This window comes from Gavialis gangeticus, unplaced genomic scaffold, assembly GCF_001723915.1.
Source record: "Gavialis gangeticus isolate Ggan-Ray unplaced genomic scaffold, GavGan_comp1, whole genome shotgun sequence".
NCBI lineage: Eukaryota > Metazoa > Chordata > Crocodylia > Gavialidae > Gavialis > Gavialis gangeticus.
This window is the reverse complement of record NW_017729002.1, coordinates 11,658,388-11,663,759: the sequence shown is the minus strand read 5'-3', so window position 1 is coordinate 11,663,759 and position 5,372 is coordinate 11,658,388. Positions and strand designations below refer to the sequence as shown.

The following is a 5,372-nucleotide window of genomic DNA, read 5'->3' as shown; positions in this document are numbered from 1 at the left end:
CTTTTCTGATTTTTTTTTTTTTTCATTTTTTGCAATATATTAATGCGGTTTGCACCTATGCTTAATACAATACTTTGATTGTTTTACTCATGGATACTGTATTAGAGTTTCAGCCATTAAAATAATAGATCTTCATTCAGTTACAGGCACAAATTGTATTTCTATTGCAAATGTGCCCAATGCAAATTTTGTTTAAGCCTTCAAAGCTAGGAATTTTAAATCCTTGCTGAAATGTGGTGCTGATTAAAATTGAATTCAAACTGATTTTATTCAGAACAGGAGGGAAAAAAGTTTTCTTTCTAGCGTATACCTATACAGAATTAGAACATTTGAATCACAGAAGTAGATTTGCATTGTCTTGAAGAAATCAGGAAAACAATATCAATGTAGTTCATCTTTCAGAATCTGATGTCTTAGCTACTTTCTTCCCCTAGTTATTCCACAAAAAAAAAAAAAAGTTTCCAGTTGATAACCTTTATGTATTTTAGCATATTTTATAAAATACTGGACAGCACACAGGATGACTAAACTCGAGTTGTTTGGAATCATTATAATATGGTACTTACTGTTTTGTTTTATTTTTAATTGAGTCTGCCATAAGGTTGTACAGTACACATGAAGAGGCAAGATTAAAGTACATTGTCATGCAAATGTGATTATTTCCATTTATTTTTATTCTTTCTATAGTGAGTTTAGAATTTTTTGTGTATATTATAGAAGTCTAAGGGATAACTTAGAGGTATTTGCCTTTGAACTCTTAACCTTTCACTACAATAGTTTAGATGAATATGGAGTTCCATGAAGCAACCCACAACTTTATTTCTGTATTTTAAAACTGTTTAAAAATATATCAGTGCATTATTCAGTCTTTTGTCTTGCTCAAAAAATAAATAAAATAAAATAGAAAAAAGGTTTATTTTTATGTTAATGTGTTTACCTTTTTGCTACTATTAAAATTATGTGAAGCAGCTGAACCTTTCTGTTGCTTGTTTCTTAATAGTGTGAAGTAAACCATTTCTGACATACAGCATGGAATGCATAATAAAAGATTCATATATACAGTCAAGAGGATGCATGTATATGGGAGGGGTTAATATGTTCACAATTAACATTTACAAACATAATATGCATTAATTATTGCATAAAAATATAATTGTGCTCTCGATAGCTGAACATTTGGGATAAATTTTGATTATACAGAACCATTTATGAATCAGCTTTAATGATACTAACTTGTGCAGTTACTAAATCTGGTCCTATATTTTGCTGTGTGATTTTTTTTTTTTTGAGTTTGCCAAACAACAATTTAAACATTAAGGGGTGAGCTTTTGAAAAGGAAAATGTGAATTAAGGTGAGAGGTCAATGTGGCCACACAAGGAGCTGATAAAAGATTACAGAAAAATGATGTTGGGGGCTGTAATAATCTTTTTGTGTGATATCTTGCAATATTCTTATGCAAACACATCCATGATATAGCAGTGCTTTAAGATTTAAGGAAATATGTACAACCATAATGATTACTTTAAACTAGTGAATTCAGCTGCAACCATTCTATTTGAGAAAAAGATGAGAAATGATTGCTACTGTGCTTTACGAAGTGTTGTTTCTTGAAGATAATTTATTAACTCTTTAAAGGGTTTGCCTTGCACTCTGGAAGTTTACAGTGTGTTGCTAAACCTTTGGATTTCTAGTCACATTAATACACTTTTACCTGGCTTACTTAGAACTATTAATTGCTTAAAAGGCATCTGAATTTGGGAAGAATAATTATGAGACTGGTGGTTTCCTAATACAGTGAGTGTTTGCTTGTTGCTTTGTTCCTTTAGTTGGCACTGCACTTCTTAGTTCCCTTAGTATTTCAGAAAAATAGCTTCTTAAATCAGATTTGGTTTCGTATTGCTTCCTTTTGGTTTAGTATCTCCATAGTAACAATTTATCGCTTTTTATCCAGTAATGATTTTTATCTAAAAAGTAGTTACCTAATCAGGTAAAAAGTAAATACTTTGCAAAGTACACTTACATAACCTTAAACGTAGGCTTTTTTGGTTTAAAAGGAAAAAGATAAGACATAATCTGTACTTTGGGTTACATATTAGATCATATAAGTTTTTTGGGGAAGACTTTTTTTGGGGAGGGGGTTATAGGTTCTCAATAAATAACACTGCTGAGTAAATCTTTATTTCAACAGTACAGTCTTTTGGTTGCTAATTGTACTTTATTTATTTATTTTTTTTATCCCTATGTGAGAAGTTGTATTTTAGATTTGTTGAATATTTTATCCCATTTATGCCCAGCATTTGGGACAGACAGACAGCAGTTCTTGAAAGGCTGGAAAAGATAGATTTGTTCCCTCAAGATTGGAGCGCTCACTCCTACTTTTTCTCAAGCATATGTATATATCCACAAGGGTGTGCGGTTTCTGGGGAACTATTTTGGTCTATTGGGATCATCTGTGTTCTGGCAGTTGCTTTAAAATTGCTATTATATACTTGATAAATTGAGATTGCTTTACCTGTTGGTTGGATAGGTATTCATAAATTCTTTTCAACCATGTATATAATAAGTACTTCAGTAGCTCTTTGAATGTTAGCGATTATGTACTTGCTATCATATCAGTCCAAATGATGGACATCTGTAAAGTTTTACAGCTAAGTATAGAACTAAAATCTCTCTCTCACACACGCATACACACGTGTGTGTGTGCATGTTAAAAGAATGTGTGTGCATTCACCATATCTCGCCTGGAAACATTAAAAGCTTGACTGTTGATACGCCAAATTTGAAAAGCAAAGTGTGAAGGCCTAGTGTGCATTATAGATTAACTGTCAGCAAAATGTTCATTAAAAAAGCCAGCAAAAACTGAATGATTTTTTGGCTTTGCATTGCTATCTGAAAGTCTTCCTAGTAACTGGGGGGCATTTTATGAAAAAATGTCAAACTTTAGAATTCTAGATTTGATTCTTAAACACCAAGAGACCAATAAAAAATTTAGTGCTGGATATTTGTGTTTGACGACTGTAAACATATTTATTTGAAAATTACAGATGGACCTGGGGTAGGGTTTCATATAACAACAATGTTGAGGTGTATAGGGATTAAAGACTTGTTTGGCCCCATTTCCACATTTTACTTTCTTTTGCAGTGTTAGGACTGCCTAATCAGATGTTTTAATAAGACAAAGAAAGAAAAGAAATGTTTCCTGGCTGCAACTGTGTGTGTCAGGTGTTTGCCCAGAGCATTTGCTATAACTGAAAGTTAACCCCCTGTAAATTGGGATTTATAATGTGCTATCAGATACTTAACTATATTAGATTAAAACATCACTGTATCATATATTTGAGCGTGTTGTCATATTAGCGATATCTTACTGACTGAAGTAACAAAGCCAATTGTTAAAATACCTTAGAAAATTCCATTTCATAGTGTACTCTTCTGTTGTCAATATTTTAAGATTGGTAATTTTTTTCCACTTAATGATGATGCATGTGGTTTGTTTTAAATAGTGAAGTGGTTTGTACAAAGGGTAATTCCTCTTAAATGGAGCCATTGCTCATAGTGGACATCCACAGATCGAAAGCAATTGAACTGAAACTTCAATATCAACCTTTTCTGTCTTTAACTAGAAGGTAGTTCACAGCATAGCTCTCAGAGCAAAGATTTTTTTTCAAAAAAACTTTCACAATGCATAGTGCTTACATTCCAAATGTTTTTAGGCCTTAAGTTATTTAGGCCTTAGAATTGCATTCTCCACTTAGTTCCGTTACATCATAATTCTGGATCTAATAAATTGTAGGAATCTAAAGGACTTTTTATCTCTTCGTAGCTTAATTCAAAGTTGATTTATTAGATAGCACTCTTGACTGAGGTAGTCAATAGTGTCAATAATGGAGTAAAGGATTAGGACAGATTATCTTCATGTTTAAATTGTATAAAGAATTAAAATAGGATGAATGAATATTTTTTGTTGCAGTTTACCCCTTTGATTGAGAACAAGTACTTTAATTGCTGAATGACACCATGGCATTGTGGTTATACTTCAAAGTTGTTGTATATCATTTACTCCTTATAATTTATTGAAGCTTGAAGGTTCAAATGTTTTAGTCTCTATCAATAGGTGATGCTTCATGGCATCACTTCTTAAACCGATACTTCATCTTTTGGTGCAAAAACACTGAATTGCTTTTCCATATACTGCATACATCTGATTCACTGACTCTGTATGTCTGTTGTAAAATTATTTAATCTGACTTCAGCTTCTGAAAATTGTAAGCATCTGTTAGCTTATAAATTTGAGCCTTTGCACAATTTGGTTCTTTAGTCTGCTATTTCATGGCAATTTTCATGTGAGAACATACAACCTCTGCTTATGCCTGCATGAGTGAATGCTCACTCACCATCTGTTTTTCTTACAGCTGGGCCTTGAATAATTGTCCAGTAGCTGATGGACTGAGGGTAGACAATCTTTTTAGGGTTTTCTGATTCATTTAACCAGCTTCACTGCCCCAAGAGAAACATAATGCTTGCTTATTTGTATGGGCACGGTAAAAAACTGTACGTTGTCAGACAAATTATAGCATTCTGTTAGAAGGAGAAATTACCATACTGCAAACAATATCAGGTTGAGGCACTTGCACCTAAGGGGGCAGTGTGGCACTCTTAGGAAATTTCATTGTACGAATGAAACAGAGCTCACAAGGTGTGAGTATAATTGTTGCATCTGGAGATATCTTTAGTAGAGAAGTAGTGAGCAAAGTCCTGATGCTGTTTATTTTAATTAAGAAAAATAAGGTCATTTGATGTTTATCGGTAAACTTCCAGGCTCACATTTGAAACTCCACTTCTGTCTTAAAGTGAAATTTTAACGTTTCTCTATCTCTGTCTCACTAGAGCCATTTCATTGTTTCCCAGAGACTAATGAGAAGTGGCTTAAAGATCAAGTGCTGTGTTCTCATTCTGAATAAAAGCTAGTTTGGGCATTTGACTACAGCTGTGTTAAACAAGGTCACTTCCCAGCCACAATAGCAAGAGGAGGTGCTTTAGCTAAGTATCCCTCTCCTTAAATACCAGAAGGCAAAAAAAAAAAGATCAGTTAAGGAGGTTACTGGCTGCTTTGGAAGATAAGAGCAAGAACAGTCGGAAAGGAGCTTGCTGTGGATTCCACGTGGCAGGGACAGGTGAAGTATTCTTGTCTTGGAATAATTCCTTTTATATTGTTCTCACTTAGGATTTAAAGGGCAAACTGTTCTTGGTGAAAATGTGCTGGTTACATTTTCTGTCATGTCAGGTGTTTGTCAGTTGTCACTGCTCTGTGGTATTTATTGAATGTGCACATTAATGGCTGTTTAGCTGTAAAAAAAAAAAAAAAAAAAGA

At 33.4% G+C, this 5,372-nt stretch overlaps 1 protein-coding gene across 3 annotated transcripts in view; it reads left to right on the top strand.

Moving 5' to 3' along the window:
• The window catches only part of RBFOX1 (RNA binding protein, fox-1 homolog 1), a 2,526,522-nt gene that overhangs the window by 1,965,810 nt on the left and 555,340 nt on the right, over window positions 1-5,372 (top strand). Inside the window, exon 1 of one of the 3 annotated variants that reach the window (XM_019507494.1) lies at window positions 4,743-5,175. The exons of the other annotated variants lie outside the window; for them this stretch is intronic. The gene's annotated coding sequence lies outside the window, so the exon portion shown is untranslated. Of the gene's footprint in view, window positions 1-4,742; window positions 5,176-5,372 lie in introns of those variants that run through there. 3 annotated transcript variants of the gene reach the window in all.